This window comes from Lissotriton vulgaris, chromosome 8, assembly GCF_964263255.1.
Source record: "Lissotriton vulgaris chromosome 8, aLisVul1.2, whole genome shotgun sequence".
Taxonomy (NCBI): domain Eukaryota; kingdom Metazoa; phylum Chordata; class Amphibia; order Caudata; family Salamandridae; genus Lissotriton; species Lissotriton vulgaris.
In genome coordinates, this window is record NC_141696.1 from 657405758 (window position 1) to 657424421 (window position 18664).

The 18664-nt window shown below is 47.3% G+C and overlaps 1 protein-coding gene across 5 annotated transcripts in view; it reads right to left on the reverse strand.

The window, feature by feature from the left end:
* The window catches only part of RIOX2 (ribosomal oxygenase 2), an 845240-nt gene that overhangs the window by 622839 nt on the left and 203737 nt on the right, over nucleotides 1-18664 (reverse strand). The gene's annotated exons all lie outside the window — the stretch shown is intronic.

Consider the following 18664-nt stretch of genomic DNA (forward strand, 5'->3'; position numbering starts at 1 on the left):
TGGCCATAAAGTTATTTCAAAGGGAAGGACAGAAGGCAGAGATCTGAAGAACGCAAACCTTAGCCTCAGTCTGAGCATCAGCTTCCTCGCTACAAGTAAGTGCCAGCCTGATATGTATACATGTTAAAGTTAAGGTATTTTTTTTGCCATGTATGTTCGCAGAAACCTTCCCCACAGCACTTTGACACACACATAGGGAGGTAAATGGATGAAATTTGCCGTTTATTTGGGTGGCCAACGTTTTCCTGGGTTGTTGGCGCTGCAAATGTTTTGAAAAAAGTCCATTTTATGCGATCAATTGTGGGTCGAGTGCATTGCTGTTAGGTCGAGTAGAAAAGTCTACTCACTCGACCTGCAGGTCAAGTGAGATTTTTTAGATTTGTCGAGCCCTGTAGAAGCATTATTTAGAGCCTGCATGATCCCAGAGCAAATACTATTCTTGAATGACACCATTCAACAGACTACTTGTCTTGGCCTAGCTAAGATTAAAGACTTAAACAAACCGTCTATTCCAAAGCAAATACCTGATAGTAATACCACTATAAAAGTGGAGATAGACGTATCCAATATTTTACACCAAAACAGAACCCATCCTGATTGGAAAAAGTGGTTGATCTGGCCAACAGACACAAATAACTGTAAAGATAGATTCCTGAACAAAAAACAGGGGTTCAAAATGACCAGGCCAGACCCTAGATACTCCCAGAGGCAACATCCAGGGATAGTAACAATATACAGTGTAGGGAAACTATGCCTTGAATGGCTACAGACATCCACACTGGCTGAAATTAAGCAACACTTGACTTTACTTAAAGACGGTGCTGACTTGCGCGATTTCATAATGGGACCACGCAAACAGCGTCAAAAACGTTTCATAGCGGCCGGTATATACGCTGCGTACAACGAAGCTTGGAAAGTAACTCAAATTGAGACAGCAGAACAAATACGAGAAATTGATCGTATTAATTTGGAAAAATCACTTTCTGTTGTGGACAATGGGTTAATGACTCTGTCCTCCAGAATATATTCACTGGACAGTATTGTATCATCTGCTATCGATATAATAGATCAGGACTTACTAATGTTACAACACGGTCAGTCCCAATTACGTTCTATTGTGCAGCTAGGCTGGACGTTGCAAAATCTGCGTTCAGGCTACGTGCCATGGCGTTTGATAAACACGTCATTATTCTCTCTCTTTAACCTTACTGATAAACAAATCAGTTTGGCACAAAAAGGAGCAGACTATACGATTCTGAGCATTGAAAAACTTGAGAGATTACCATTGAAAATGTCAGAAAGACCTGTCATTGAATGGATAATACACGGAATAATTACAATTCCGATAACAACTTTCCAATTTAAATACTGCCAAGAATATATACCAGCGGGCCAGTATGAAAGGTTGGGTAAAGTGTACATTAAGTCATCATGGAAATTACCTTACACACACACATGTTATAGTGAAAAGAAACAGAATGTATTTCTTAGTGGTAACAATTGTAAACAATCACTAAGCGGTATACTTCTGTGCCAAGGTATTAATTTGCATGGGGCCTGTGAGGGGACTTCAAATAACCTTTCATGTCACCAGCACGGCACACCTGCAACACAAATAGAGCCATTCTTTAGACGGCTTTCTAACGGGAGCTATATTCTAATAATGGACCACAGCTGTTGTGGCATGGTGCCAGGGAAAACCTATCTTGTAAGCGTTAGTTCCATGGTCACTTGCTGTATGCAAGTATTGTATCCAAACAGCTCTCCAGATACGAAGGCGACGATTTGGCCTTCTTTGAAAATCTCTTCTGTACAAATTGATACTTTAAGCAGAATGAAGTCTGTTCTTTTACAGACAACCGTGCCTTTAACGTCATCAAAAGAAACGTATGATCTTCTGGTTGCAAGGACAACAGCAGAGATACATACCCTTTTATCAACAAATTGCCCTGTGCATTTCGTAGAAATGCTAAGCCAAATCCTAAATATGTCTGATGCCAGTGGTATCCCACATATGTTTAAGACAATTTTTTCGGGACTGTTAACACCCTTCGAAGCAGTTCTGGGCATCTTTCCCAATTTTGTCTATTCTGTCTTTGGCGGTCTACCACTACTTTTGGGACTCGTAGCAGGAATTTTATTTTTGACCCTTCTGCTCCGATATGGCAAGCCAAGCCGCAGACAAGACTCAAGCAACAATGGAAGAAACGATCCTAGCTATACGCTATCGGGACCGCATAACTAAAGTCCTTGGTTTAGCCCGGCTAAGAGATCTGAATATGACCTGGTTTCTTTCATTCAGACCTATCTGGCAAAATTTCTTCCTACCTGTGCTTCGATGTATGCTATGCGCAGAAGAATACGTGTTGGACATCTGTCTTACACTACCATCAGCAGTACCATTGGATACAGATACTTTGCTAAGTCCTGTAACGGCTCATGCATCGTATTGTCCCCAGTGGCTACCCATTCTGATGACGGCATTCGTTAAGACTTCACCACTACGATTAGGTGGCAGTGAAGTACGAGATGAGAGCAGCATCACCCAGGTACGACCTTCTGTGAGCATTGCTGATCCTGACATCGATGATAGCAATCATTCTCACAACTGTACTGTTGCGGCACTTTCAAACTTGGTCGAACTTTCACCTGATGTCGTAGACCAATTTTTTGCGAGTCTGTCTGAAATGATGTTCTCCCCTGAACAGAAAGAATAACTTTTAAGCAAAGAGCACACAGCGTTCCCCTGAACTCTGAATTCGTCCTTCAGCTCTGATAAACAAAAGCTACTGAAAACATTTGGAACTATTTTTTCCCCTGAAAGCAAAATTATTTTTTTCAAACTTCCAAAATATTTACCTTTTTCTGGCACATGTACTCTGCTTAAAGTAGAATTATTCTTAAAGAACAGAGCTTCTATTTTTAGGAACTCTAGAGACAATATATTACCTCAGCCTCTAGCACATTTACAGTAACTGTATTTATATGTGATGGAATGGTCTCGACCTTCTTTTCTGTATTAAGAGACATTTCATGTGTAATTTTCGCAAATCGTTCAGCTTATATATATATAAGCATGTTTAACTGAATGATTATACTGCTTGAAAAGCGTACAGTACCAATAATCATTTTTGTGTATTTCGCATACACCATTTCGAATGCATAAAATGTATCTTGGGTGGGTTGGAATACACATGCACCTTTAAATGTTTACTATTGCTTAGTTTTAGTAATGATGGACATTAGATCGTGGAGTGGGTATTGTGCTTTTATCTAGGAACCTGAATCAATATTGCTATTTTATGCCCTTGTACGGCTATAATCAATAATATCCCTATAATGGCATAAGAATCAGATCCTTATTTAAGTAAATAGCCCTTGCAGTCCAAAGCACGGCAGAAGCTACTTCCTTGGATTCCTAGAAAGCACAACGAGTTTTTTCGACACACCAAACCTCCAGCAACCTGGGAAATCCCCATTTGCTTTTGTTTTGATTTGTCATTAAACTCCTGCGAACACTAAAGGAACAGTCAGTTCTTAGTGACATCTTTATTGACGTCTTATGTCCAAACCTTACATCAAACTCGGCACCTTTCAGGTATAAATATACCAATGTTGCCTTAAGCAAACACACAGTGGTGGTTTTGGAGCCGAGCAGCTATCTACTTGACCGAGCGCCCAGCTGATGTGAGAGCCCACGGACGCTGCCCCTCCTCTTTGATGCACTGAGAGAGACGCTGTCTTTTCTCCTGCCGAGAAATCCAGCTCCGGTGTTCTCAGCCGCCTTCGCAGGCTGCTGGGATATCGAGTCCTAAAAGAGAGATACCAGACCTCCTGCATTCTATTACCTGACTAAATCCTTAAAGAGAATTCTTGAGTCAGATTCTTGGCAAAACCAACTTAACTTAAACTGCTACTTACTTACTCCTTCCCACGTATTAGGCTTAGGTCAGGTACACCGGGGTAGGCGTATTTTAGAAGCACCAGTTGAGTACGTTAGTCAATGTATATATGTATGTACATATTTTATCTATTTTTTTTAATTTTTTTATTATTGCAGATGCTCAGATGGAAACAAGTCCACAGTAACATACATGTTTTCAAATAATCAATGGAACACTCCAGAATATAGCACAAGGAGCCCTCCTACCTTCTCCAAAGCGTGCAGTAACATTAATCCGACAACATCAGTGGCGTTCTTTCCACATGTCAACAACATATTAAAGGAGGCACTCTTATGAACCATCTAGGCAGCTGCATTTTCTGTTCCCCCCCCTTCCCCAGAACAAACATCATAGTGTGCATGAAAAAAATCGTCTCAACAACTCTTGTTCAAAACTTAACTGCGCAGTCATAGCAGTGGCACCATAGAACTCCTCCAGTCCCCATTCCCCACCCCACCCGGTAGACATACAATAGAAGAACGTTTATCCATCAGTGCGTGTCTGGTGTAGAAAGGTAGACACACAGGGTTCACCCCGGCCCCTTCTCAGCCTTATAACAGTAGCAGTCATGCTCATGGGCCTCCCACTCCCAGTCCTCCGTCTAGTCCGTGATAGTGTCTCCATTTCGACCATACCTTTTTAAACTTATTCGGGCACCCTCTCGCTTTATATGTCAACCGCTCTGCTGCCATGTATAAGTCTAGGCCTCTCCTCCACTCCTCCACAGTAGGGACATCCCCCGCACCCCAATACTTTGCAATATCACGTTTTGCCACCACCAGTGCCAAGGTCAAGAACACCAGCAGATGGCGTGGGAGATCAACATCATTAGTCATTCCCAGTATGGCCAACTTCGGCTCCTGCTCAAGCGACACAGACAAGACATTTGTAAGTTCAGTGAATATGAGGGTCCAATAGGATTGTATGTTGTCACATTTCCACAGTATATGAAAAAAATCCCCTCCCTCACATTGACATCTTAGGCATTTGGCATCCAAAGTTTTCCCCATTTTGAACAGTCGCACCCTGTCTATGTATGTTCTGTGAAACACATTATATTGAATCAGGCGGAGCCGAGATTTGATAGCCACCTCCCTGGGGTGCATTAAAACCGTATCCCAGTCGATATCCTCAAGTGTGCCCACATCTGCCTCCCAGTGTCTTCTAAGATACGCCAGATCCCCCAGCATGTTGTTGGTGAGTGTCTTGTATGTGAGCGATACAGCCTTATTCGGTATCTGTTCCTGTAGCAGCCTACCTTCCAGCGGGGCATACTCAGGGAGGCCCTCTAAGGTCAGGGCCTGTGCCCGCCACGCATGCCGCAGCTGGGTGTACTTATAGAACTGTGACCGATGCAGACCATATTCCGCCTGTAGGGCAGTGAAGGGTTTCAGCGCACCTCTAGCAATTACGTCTCCTATCGTGGATATCCCGATATCATCCCATCTCTTGAAACCAGTAAGTTTAAACAGCTCCGGGAGCCATTTGCAGTGCCAGAGCGGTGTCTGTCTGGTAGGCCGTTTGTCCCACCCTGTACGTCTAGTGGCCATACTCCAGGCTCGGAGTGTGACGTTCGTGGCCGGTAGCAGCGATTTCGTCGCCGACCGTCCATATAGGTATGTCAGTAGAGCATGTGGGGATAGTTTGGCCCGTTCCAGTACATATGTGGGGTGGTCCGCCGGGGCATGTAGCCAGTCGTTTATAGGGGATATATGTTCCGCCCAGTAGTAGGCTTCAAGATTGGGGAGTGAGATTCCACCACTATACTGATGGCGCTGAAGGGTAGTCAGCGCCACCCTTGGCTGTCTGTCCAACCATATAAAGGCTCGAAGGTCTGCATGGGCTTTACGTAGTACGCTGTCTGGGAGTTGATAGTATTCATTCTGTAGGGCGTAGAGATATTTAGGGAGTATTATCATTTTATACATAGCTGCCCTGCCTAGAAGTGTCATGGGAAGTTGTCGCCAGCGGTCCATATCCGATGCGGAGTTAACGAGTATTCTCTCTATGTTTTTGCGGCGCGACAGCTGCCCGTCGAGCGTAATGTATACCCCTAGATATTGAAAGCCTTCCTCAGAGACCACCAGCCGGTCCGGCAGCGCCTCCCCATGGGCATCTCCTCCTGGGACAAAGAGGACAGATTTGTGCCAGTTGATGGCATAACCGGAGTAGCTGCCATATCGCTCAAGTTCTCCGAATAACTCGGGCACTGTAGTCTTCGGGTCCGTGATATACAACAGAACGTCGTCTGCGTACAGGGATCATTTTTCCTGTGTGTCGTCCGTATCCGAGACCCGGAAGCCCGAGATTCTGTGGTTTTGCCTAATTCTGGCCACCAGCACTTCAATTTTTAATGTGAATAAAAGCGGCGACAGGGGGCAGCCCTGTCGGGTGCGTCTTTGGATATTAATTTCGCGAGAGAGCCTACCATTGACCCTCACCCTGGCACGTGGATTGGTATATAGAAGTCTTACCCATGTACGGAATTTTGGACCGAGGCCGAATTTTTGCAGCACGGCCTCTAAAAACGGCCAGTGCACCGAGTCAAAGGCCTTCTCGGCATCTAAGGAGAGGAGCCAGTGGGCGGTTCCCTATCCCTCACCTCCTGTAGCCAATTATGCGTGCGCCTTAAGTTGAATTTCGTGGCTCGGTTCGGCAGGAAGCCTGTTTGGTCTAGGTGTATCAGGTCAGGTATTACTGTCCTCAATCGTTTCGCCAAGACCGTAGCGAGGACCTTCACCTCCGTATTTAACAGGGAAATTGGTCGGTATGAGGCACAATCCTCGCGCAGTTTGCCCTCCTTATGTATAGAGACGATGATCGCCGTGGCAAGGTCAGCCGGCAGACCTCCTTCCTGGCAAGCCTCAGTAAAGAAATTTCTCATGTGGGGGGCTAGTATATCCGCCATACCCTTAAAGAACTCCGGGGGGAAACCATTCGGCCCTGGAACCTTACCCGGTTTCAGCCCCGCTATGGCGGCTTTCACCTCCTCCAGTGAGATGTCTGCCTCCAGTGCCGGGAGGGCCGCAGCGTCCACCGCAGGTAGAGTGACCTGTGACAGGTAGAGAAGGGCGTCGTCGCACGTGCCCAGTGGTCTGGCTGCATAGAAGCGTTCATAGTAAGTTGCATATGTGTCTGCAATATGGGGGTCTGAGCATATCATTCTTCCCTCGTCATCCGTGACTCCAGCTACCCATCTCGCCGCTCTCTCTTTACGGCTGAACCACACCAATAGCTTGCCCAACTTATCCCCCACATCATACAGTCGATGGAGTGTTGCCAGGTTTTGCGTTCTTGCCTCCTCCGAAAATAACTCTCGGTATCGCCTCTGGGTATCTAGAAGTTTACGCAGTGTCGTGGTGTGTTTAGTACGCAGGTACTCACTCTCTAACTCCACAATGTCCCTCTCAACATTTCCCACCTCCTCCTGCTGTTTCCTCCTCTCCTCCCCTAGTCGTCTGTTAATGTTGTCCGTCATTACCGGCTTCAGCGCTTCCCATAGGGTCACGGCTGACTCCACCGATCCGTCATTGTCGGCCAAGTAAACCCGGGTGTCAGCTCTAATGCCTTTAAGCACCGTTTTATTCGTGAGGTCCCTTGCGGCAAGGAGCCGCGAGGCCTCCCCCCTATACCCCGAGCTGACAATCGACACTAGGAGTGGCAAGTGATCAGAGAGACCCCTCGCCAGGTATTCTGCTGTGTCATTCATGGTTAGTTCCTGTCTGTGCATGAATACATAGTCCAACCTGGAGAACACCTTGTGTGCAGCAGAGTAGAAGGAGTACGCGACCGCGTCTGGGTGTAGTAGTCGCCATACATCGGTCAAGCCTATTTCAGACATTGTTTGGGTGAGGGGGGTCCGCAGGCCTCGAGTGTTGGGCGTCCCTGACCTATCCAGACCCTTGTCCATTACATCATTGAAATCTTCCCCCACTATCTGAATGGAATCCGGAGTGTCTAGCAGAATGGTCGCTAATTTCTTCAATGTCGCTGCCTGCAACTTCGGAGGTGCATACACTGAGACAAGAGTGTAAGTGCGTCTACGCCAGGTCCCCTGTACTCCTACACATGTTCCTAGCGGGTTGCCCCATGTACGGGTGATATGAAAGGGGAAGGTATTCTTGACAAGGATTGCCACCCCCCTGGAGCCAGCCGTGTATCCCGCGTGTCCCAGCACTTTGTATCTACCCCTCGCTATGAATGCACAGGCCGTGCCCCTAAGGTGAGTCTCTTGTAAGAAAACAATGTCCGGGCCTATTCTCTTTAGATAGTTATTCACTAGACCCCGTTTTACTTTGTTGCCCAGACCATTCACGTTCCAGGTCAGGACCTGTATTTTCCCATTACCCATAGCCATTGCCAACAATGTAGTTGTCATCCGGGCGTTGAGGCCAGGGGACCTCCGGCGCAGAGGCACTGCACATAATACCAGACCGCTTGACTGCAATTAACCAACTCAACCCCCCTACCCCCCAACACGAACCCCTCCCCACAAAAACTGTAGCAACTGTTCCCCCCTCCACCCCCCACCCCACCTTTTCCCCCCATCCAGCCCATCCAGGAAACCATAAACAACTAGGACTTTCAGGCGGTAAAGGTCTGTCACCCACCCACTAGATCACCTATCAAACTAGCCCCAGGGTTCAAATTAGAGTCCCACAGGGGCTGCCAACTCCGTGAGTGCGTTGCGTTCCAAGTCCTGTAGTATCTGGAGTAAAACCAGAACACATGTCTCACAGCAGCACCCCTCAAATACCTAACTGAGTATATGAAGTGAAAAAAAGATAAGTGTGTGTAACTTGCATGGTGTCAGCAACGGCCCACTGCCGACACGGATGTTGGTCCCAAACCTCTTCACGAATGTGAGTCTTGAGTATCAATGTCCTGCTCCCCCGTGTTGCCAGTCGCTCCCTGCTCCATCTCCCGGATCAGCACCTCCAGCGGGTGCGTCGAGCGATCTGTTGCCTCATCCACCTCCGATAAGGTCCCATTGTCCATTTCTCCCTCATTCGTGGAGCACAGGGGGGTTGGGCCCCTGGTTCTGGCCTCACGATTGTCCGTAGTGGCGGAGGGTGCATCTCCGTCCATCATTCTTCTGCCGTTCAGACGGGGGTTCACATAGGGTGACGGTTGTAAGCCTCGCCTCATCCGCGGGATTTGTGATCTCTGGGGTTTCGGCGAGTTCCTCCGAAAGTTGGCTGCTGCGAGCTCCGTACGGATCCTGCGGCCCTCTTCCTCCGCCTCTCGAAGCAGGGGCCTCTCTTCCAGCCATTGCCAGGCCTCCTCCAGACGGCTGAAGAAGTGTGATCTGCCCTTGAACATCACCTTTAGCTTAGCCGGGAAGAGCAGCATATACGAGATGTGCAGGTCTCGAAGTTTTGCCTTGACCGAGTCATACGACCTTCTCATCTTCTGGACATCCTGGCTATAGTCCGGGAAGATCATAATGTGCACATTTTCGAAGTTCAACTCTCCCGCCTTCCTGGCTTCCCGGAGAATGAGGTCTCTGTCAGCGTAGTTCAGAAAGCGTGCAATAATCGGCCGCGTCCTCGCCCCCTCCGGCGGTTTCGCCAGCAGTGCCCGATGAGCTCTTTCGATCACAAAGCAGTTCGAGAACTGTGCATGTGGGAAGGAGGCACGCAGCCAGTCCTGGAGGAAGGCCGCCGTGTCAGTCCGCTCGATGCCCTCCCTAAAGCCCACGAAGCGGAGGTTATTCCGTCGTGCCCTATTTTCGGCGTCATCCACTCGCCACAGCAGCTGTCTGTGCGACGCCTGTAGCTCCGCCATGTCTTTGCGGAGGGTGGCGACGGAGTCTTCCGTTTCAGGGATCCTGGATTCCGCTGTAGTTACCCTCTCAGTGAGATTGCGAAAGTCCTGGCGCAACAGCAGCACTTCGGATCCCACTTCCCCAATTTTCGTCTCCAGTGCTGCTCTGGAGTCCTTGATATCTGTTCTAGAGGCCTGAATCGCCTCCATGAGTGCGGCCATATCAGCATTTTTTCCGGGGGATGTTGGGGTGGCTCTTTCTGTGCTTTCGACCATTGTGTAGTTCTCAATGGATTCTTGCCGGGCAGCACGTGCAGGCGGATCCCTTTTCCCCATAGTTCTCCACGTGCCCAAAACAAATGTGCAGGAGGGTATAGTACACAGCCAGTGCGGGGGGGATAGTTCCAAGGGCCGTACCGGAGCACGCCCGTCTCGGGCAAAGTTTTAAAATAAAGCGGGCACCGCTGGGTAGCGCCCAGGGGATATCCGGGGTCAAATCCTCTCTCAGTACACGCACAACCGCTAGTACTCACGAGGCTGTATGGTGTTCCCCCGTGCAAACAAGTCAAGTCAAGTCGAGTCAAGTCAGAGAATTTATATAGCGCACTACATACCCAGAGGGTCTCAAGGCGCTTAGGAAGGGGAGGAGGATTACTTGTCAAATATCCACGTTTTAAGTTGCTTTCTGAATGCTAGGTGGTTCTGGGTAAGGCGAAGGTGAGCGGGGAGTGAGTTCCATGTTTTAGCAGCCAGGTATGAGAAGGATCTGCCTCCCATGGTGGTCTTGTTGATGCGAGGTACAGTAGCGAGGGCTTGGTTGGAAGAACGTAGTTGGCGGGAGGGGGTGTAGAAGGACAGTCGTGAGTTGAGGCATTCCGGTCCGATGTCGTAGAGTGATTTGTGTGCGTGGGTTAGCAGTCGGAAAGTGATTCTCTTATTGACGGGTAGCCAGTGGAGGTCTTTCAGGTGACCAGAGATGTGTTCGTTGCGCGGGATGTCTAATATGATCCTGGCTGAGGCGTTTTGGATTCGTTGGAGTTTCTTCTGGAGTTTAGCGGTAGTACCTGCGTAGAGGGTGTTTCCGTAGTCCAGTCGGCTCTTGACCAGAGCATGGGTGACTGTTTTCGAGTAAGCCCGCTCCGGTGTCCGGACGCCGTCCGTGTCGTTCCAGGGTCCAAGGCCGCTCTGCTCCGGCACGGGCCTCCGCACATGGAAGCCATCCTCGCCTCCTCCGCGACGGGTCCTCCGGTGCCCTCCCGGACACCTCACCCCAGTCGCAGTCACCGGGGGGGCGGAGGGAAGAGAGGGGCCCCGGGAAGCGCCGCACCCACTCGGCCCTCCGATGTCACCACCGGGTCCGGATCCAGATCCTCCCGCTCCGAGGCAGAGGCCACCGGCAGGCCGATCCTCGACACCTCTCGGGCAGATAGGTACCACCGAGTGCGGAAGCACCAAGCGGATGTCCGACTCTCCCCTATCCGAGCCTCCACTGCACTCTATTCCGTCAGGTCGCGGCGTAGCTCAGATCAGGGCCGGGCCGGCCGTTTCCCCACAGGCGCCATTTTGTCTCCACTGCGTCGCTCCGGCCTCCGTTACTTGTTAAGTAGTTTTCGGGCTCCGATCGGCAGGATAATCGGCTAAATCGTGGTCAGGACCTCCGCAATGCTTGCGGTCGCCGTTTTGTGGGGTTTTTCTTTGGTTTGGGACAGAAATATTCGCCGGATTTAAGCAGCGGGCCAGGAGCCGAGCCGAAGCACGTCTCACTCCTTCATGTCGCTGGCCACGCCCCCCCATATTTTATCTATTTTAAAGTATCTTATGGCTAAGAAAATATATCAATGCTTTTATAGTCTGACGGCCGATGCGAAATATAGGTCCGTCCTGCCGCCCGATAATTGGCGGTGCCAGCGCTGTTCTGCGAGGGGTGAGCTCCAATCCGAAGGTTTGAACACGAGATTGGACGCTGATGGGGCGATGTCCTGCGACAGTGAAGACCGGATCCTGCTCGGCAGGACTTTTCTCCCTTCGCCTCTGCCTGACTCTAATATGGCGGCCGCGTTTACTTAAATGGCGGCGACCGCCGATACTCCCGTTTTGTGCGCTAGGATGGACTGCTTCTTCCAGGTTGGAGGGCCCACCGCTTGAGGCAATTGACATCCTGCTGTCTACATACTCTTGAAATCTGATGCATACGGCCTGATCTCCTGAAACCCTCTTGCTGATTTCAGCTTTGATGTGTCCCTGTGTGCACACCACCCTCGTTGTAAGATCCAATGCTGCAAACTCATCTAGACTGTAACATCCCATGACGGTGACTATGACAGTCCCGGCGGTGGAGGAGGAGTGCGCGGGTTCCGGACGCCATTCGTGTCACCTCTCCCCTACGAAGAACTCCTGTGTGTATTGCTGAGCCAGCTCCCGTCCCACGAGCTGAGGAGCGGGACCCTCTATGATGTTTTCTTTCCTCCCCTGGTCATTATTCATTGATCTCCCCAGGACCTCAACCAGCCTTTGCCCGTCCCGGTCCCCACCCACCCACATGGTCCTTTTCCCTGCTTACTTCCCTAGAAAGCAGAGACCTAGCTACTTTTGTATGATGCCCGGTGGAGCTATCTCGCGAGCTATAGAGGAGATTGACTTTTGGCTCCCTCCTTTGTCTATCACCTACCCAGCCGGACTTCGGACAAACGCTCCCGCATCTCTACTGACCTGATCTCCCCCTCCCCCCAACCCTCCCCCCTCTCCGCTCCTACTCTTTCCAGCTTCTGTCCTCTACCCACACCTGCCCTTGCCCTATGTCCCCACCCTGTTTTTCTGTGAACCTCTTCCCTCGCCACTTGAGACCGAACTATTTTGTCTGATACACGACGGAGCTACCTGATTTAGCTATAGGGGAGATGGGCAGTGGATTCCCTCCTTGGTCGTCACCTACCCAGTCGGTCTTTAGACAGACTTCCTTTCGTCTCTACGGTTGTCTCTTCCCTTATCCTCACTTTCTCACCTCCCCTACCCCCCACTACTTTCTCTCTCCTTTCTCTCCTCTCCTAATGTATTGCTGATTGTTTGATATTATGTTTACTTGTTGATCTTTTTCTGGTTTATTGTTGAACCACATTGTTGCACTTCCTTTCGTCTCTCCTGTCCTCTCCTCATGCATCCTCCCTCTATTTATGTCTCTTCTCTCCTCTCTCAATGTATTGAGACTGAACTATTTTGTCTGATGCCCGATAAAGCAACTTGCTTTAGCTATAGGGGAGATGGGCTGTGGATTCCCTCCTTGGTCGTCACCTACCCAGTCGGTCTTTTGACAGACCTCTTTTCGTCTCTCCTTATTGTCTCTTCCCTTATCCTCCCTTCTCACCTCCCCTGCCCCCTCCACTACTCTTCTCTCTCCTCTCCTAATTGCATTGCCTATTTTTTGGATGTATTGCGTAATGGTTGAACTTTTTCTGTTACATTGTTGATTTACATGTAAAGCGCTCTGATACCTTTGGGTCTAGCCAGCGCTATATAAAACTCTTTAAATAAATAAATAAATGAAACTATAGCCCAACTAGACTATAGACAAACAGCACCTACTTCTTACCTCGTACTGCACTTAGGTACAACTAGCTAGAAGCACCATACGAGTATTCACATTTTAGCCTGTGTTATTTCTGTATGTATTTTTATGAATATATGTCATAGCTACAAACCATGGTATTGCAGTATTATTTTATCTTACTGCTAACGCTGTACGTATTATACTTTGCATTCTGTCTTACGATTGTTGCAGTACATATCTCTTGCATGAAAAATAAGACTGTTCAATAAACGGTTTTTATTGAAAGGCCAGTCTATCTATTTCTGTGTAACTCTGTAGAAACGAAGCATGCACGATTGACTGAGTGAAACTGGTAACTATTGTTTCCACGATTCTGAGACTGTTCCGATTCTAAGGGAAACAAAGTTGTCATGTTTACGCGGTTGTCAGAAACGAATCCCTTCTTGTTCATTCGAGTACTTTTAATGTACTCGATAGAAACATACTGACCTCAGTCCTTTGTCAAAACTATAGTGTATATTATTCCAATGTGCAGAGACTATCAGGGATATAGGAACTACACTACACCTGACCTCAAGGCTTATTACCTGGCAGCACAGCTGCAATGGTTTGTGAGATGGCTGGCGGACAGCATCAGAAACCCAGACAGAGTACAATCGTCATTCGCCCCAGAACCCCCAGTCTAACGAGAATTTTGTTGAGGCTGAAGCAAAGATCACATAGGAAGACAGAAGAAGAGACAGTAATCACGAGGTGCTGGGCGAGATGGCTGTAAAAGATGGGCTGCAGGGCCACCTACTCCAGATATACCCAATGAAATGCTCCGTCAGTTACCACATGGGGGAACTGGGCTGGACAAGATGACTGTAAGGAAGTGGGGATACAAGTGGTTGGGGACCTCTTTAAAGAATCCCAAATGCTCCCATTTAAGGACCTATGAGAAGAGTTTAACCTCCCGCAGGGACATTCCCTATTACATAGAGCTGTGACGTTGGCATTCCGAAAGCACTAGAGTACTGGGTCGTTAGATTGCTATAGATATGTGGTCTTACTCTTTTCTGCAGGTAGGATAAAAACGGTCTACTGCATATATGGAGCCATCAGACATTGTTCAGAGGCCCTTGGAGCGATTGAGAGCATAATGGGAAGAAAACTTAGGGGAACCGATCATAGCAAAAAACTGGGATACCACTGTAGAGCACACCCTGAAGGTCTCTAGAAACGCTGGGTTCAAACTCATAAACTTCATAGGGCGTACCTCACACCAGTCAGAATCAGGCGCTACTTCCAAACGGAGGAAACGGCATGCCCAAGATGCGGGGGACAAGGAGGCACACATCCTCCACATAATGTGGAACTGCCCGGGCCTAAGAGAATTCTGGAAGGAGGTACTAATGACTGTCGAGAACATCATAGATAAGGAAATTCCGCACACACCAGGTCGCTGCATACTCCACTGATTCCCGCACACGGCCAAGACCAAGGTTACTGGGAGGTTTCAAGACTTAGCATTTGTACTTGCGGAAAGGGAAATCACGAAGAAATGGAAGTCTGTGAGAGGCCCCCCAAATAGAGAGCTGGAGAGGGAAACTGGAGAAATGGGCAGACGCAGAAAACAGAATCTTGCTGCGCGCAGTGAACAGAGGTATAGGGAACCTAGAAATATCAAGAGCCTGGGGGAACCTAGTGAACGATCTGCGAACACTAGATCTAGATGACACAAAAGACGACCTGCCAAATTCGCCACCAAAGGACAGGGACAATGAGATAGGGATGCCAGGAAAATAAAGGACCCAAAACATGGTGGGGGCTGGGGGAGCTGTCACTCCCCTTCTCCCTCCCCCCCCCCACCAAATACCAAGCACCGCCCCAAGTAAAAATAGCACAGATAGACGAAGAAGTAACACACACTGCTAACAAATACAACTGGAAATTAAGCAACTCGTTTGGAGGGGGAGGGAGGAGATTAGGAGTGGGGTCCAGTTAAACATGTTGAATAATTTACGCTGCACAGCTATCGGAACAGGAAGAGTAATGTAATGTAAACGTGTGAACGGATGTTCAATATATGAACCGCTCAAGTGAATGTTATATGAACCAAATGGCAATAAAATCGTTTTTACATTTTCTTTCTTAATCTTGTTTTTTTAGGGCCTTTTAGCCCAAAATAATGATATTATTGATTGTCAGATTGGACGTTGCCCACTTCTCTGTTCACTATGAGAATAACGTTGCGAACCTTGTAACTAAAAATCCTTGCATGAGCGCCCTAGCAGGGGCACTGATGCCAGTTTCATTGATAGCACACTGCGCGCGTTCTCCATGGCAAACATTTGACAGCCCCTGTGGTTTAACCATATTAAGGATCCAATTCTCAGAGAATAGCCAAGGCACGGTTCATTTCGCTCCCTCAGGAAACCCTAGGAATCTCAGATTATTGTGACACGAGAGCCCTTCTGCGTCCTCGACTCTATCTTACAGGGTTCTGGTCGGCGCAATCATTTTGGACATTCGATTATTAAGTGTTTTAACTCCTTGTTGGAGGGCTCCCATCAAGTGTTCTGCCATTTCACCTTCGCAGACACATTTCGCAGGTCAGTGTGAAGCAGATTCACCAAAGTGGATGCCAAATCCATTTTGGTCTCCAGTGCCGTCCTGAAGCGCTATATGGCTGACACCAGTGCTGCCCTCATGGGTTCTCTTGGATGGTCCACCACATCCTTTGGCAACCTGGCTCCTACATGAAGCATACTGCGTTGGGCTCAGCATAATTAGTGATTGTATTGCTCTGCGTAGTGCGGGCTGCATTGTCTTTCTTATATCTAAAGTGCTCCTAGAAAAGGAAACAGGCACTTTAGATATAGGAATGTCTAAATGATTATACTAGTTGTCCAGTGAGATTAAATAACACAGAGTACAACAAAGATCTCCTGTATTGTTCTGATTTTTGCTTTGAATTGTGTGTGATGTATAATTACTTTCTGGGACCCTTGTTCCTATGTACTGTTCTGCACCCAGGTCCCAGGGACTACATTTGGGTTTACCCTTTTTAGGTAACTATCTCAGACCTGATGCTGAGCAGCATGGCCTCCAGGGAGCACAGGTCTCGCCGCACGGGTGCTGCTACTGGGTCCTACCTGGCCTAGTAATGCCAAATTACAGTGTTTTCTGACCCTTCCGGTGATCAGGTTAGAGGCGCTCTCCTAGGGTGTGGTGCTTTCCCTCCCAAGAAAGCTGCCACCCGACCATATCCCAGTGCAGCTCGAGTCCAGGCATCAGAGGAATCAAGGCCTCTCCTCTTACAAGCTCAGCTGAACCTCCCAACCCTTTAAAGCAGGCCCAGTGCAGTCCAAATGAGCCTCCTGTGGGTATATAAACCTGGGCACTTATGCAGCCCATTACTACAGAGGCCCAAAGCGATGACTCTGCTACAGTGCAGAATTATCTCACTCTCGAGGTAGAATAACAGGGTCTCAAGGAAGCACAGGCCTTGCGGGTGGTGCCACTGGGTCCATCTGCTCTGACGTGGTCACATTTCGGGTCCCCAGATGTAGGGCATTAGCAGCCCTCTCATTGTGGGTGTTATTTCCCATTCTATAGGGCAGGATTACTCAGGTTATAATTTCGAAGTTACGGAGTGCTCTAGCCCCATTTCCATCTGGCCATCTTGCTTGGCAACACCAACCCCATCAGCAGAAATGTTTAATTTCGTTTTTGCTCTTTAGATGAGACTATTTAAAGTAGTGGCATTTACCTGAATAGGAAATTGAAATCCAAGTGTTCCTGACTTGAAGGCTGGCCCTCCTACTACTGGTGGGCGAGAAGGTAATATTAGGACAAGTTTAGAGGCATGCCGATAACCTATGCATCCACACTAGAATTAAGCTTTATACAGATAGTCACATAACTCCTTCACATAATCTACAACCACAGGATAGCATATGAAGCAAACACATCATCACATGTGCATATGTTTCTGTAGAGCATCTTCTGTAAGGATGAGGAACTACCCTCACATTCACAGAAAGGATCTTTCCGAAGACAAAGTGATGGTGTCTGTAACTTGTCCTTTACCAAGTCCTGCTTATCTGTGCATGAGTAGATGAACATTAATGAATTTTGTAAGGACTTGTTCGAGAACCACTTCAGGACAGGATCATGAAACGAAATCTACACTGAAGCAAATGAGGTTGGTAAAACACAAATGGGCTAAGGGAAGATAAAAGGGAAAAGAATGTATCTACCATAACATATTGCTTGGGGTCCAAGATACGTTTTTATGGTTTTATTCCCCCCACTGGAGAAGTAGACCCAAATCCCTGCAGCACAAATACTTTGGCTGCCAGTTTACAATACAAAAGCATGGATCTCAAAAAAAGGATTGTCGCCACTTAGGCAAAAATGCTATCCATATGTATACATTGTTATAACCTCTATACATGATTCATCAATTTTCTATTACAGGGTGAGCACACTAAGAAAATGTTGTGAAATCAGCTTGTATTATTGAAAGTATTTCCAGAGCAAAATCAAGTACACTTTAGCACAATTTAACAATCTATGTAAACGTCTGAAAGATTTAACAATTTGAGGTTAACTATAAAGCTCCCAGAATGCACCTAAAAGCTTGAAAGCAAGGTTATTTGCTTTTAATGTAAAATACAAACATCAAATTTTCAAAATAGAAAAAAAATCTAATGAAAAATAATGTAAAATGGAGAATAACTGTAAAACCATTATGGGAGAAATCAAAAATAAATTAGTAACTGTAATGCACTAATGGAAATATATAACAGTTGGAAACTGGGTCATTTAAGGTATGTGATTGTCCTACATCTTGGCAAATAATGAATATTTCAGAATATGTATTACATAATACAACAGCATAAACAATACATAATGTTTGCCACTTAAAACAACTATGAAAAAGGGTTAGATTTCATGTTTAGGCAAACAAGAACAAATGTTTAAAAATGAAAAATACAGCTCATACTAAATACAAATCAGCTACAAGACCAGCAAAGTGACAAAAAGTGAAAGGCAAGCAAAGGATTAAAAAGAAATGACCGGTGTAATAGAGGTATATGAAGCTCATACCACCAAGAAAATATATATGGGAAGGAAGAAAATAAATAGTAATAATTATCTACAAACACGCTGTTCTACTTAAAATATCAAGGACATTGAAAAGAGGTAATAGAAGCTACCCAAAAGGACGCTTAATCTGGAGGGTGTATCAGTAGCATCAGAAACCTATGCCTCAATTGTATCTCAGGTGCTTTGTAACAATGTTCTTGCATGTGAGACTTGCAATTAAAGGCGAATTTCAATGCTCTTGTCTTCAATGGAATATTAATTGTGTCTGCACAGGCTAAGAAAATCTCAATTAATGGACTTTCTAAGGACTGGT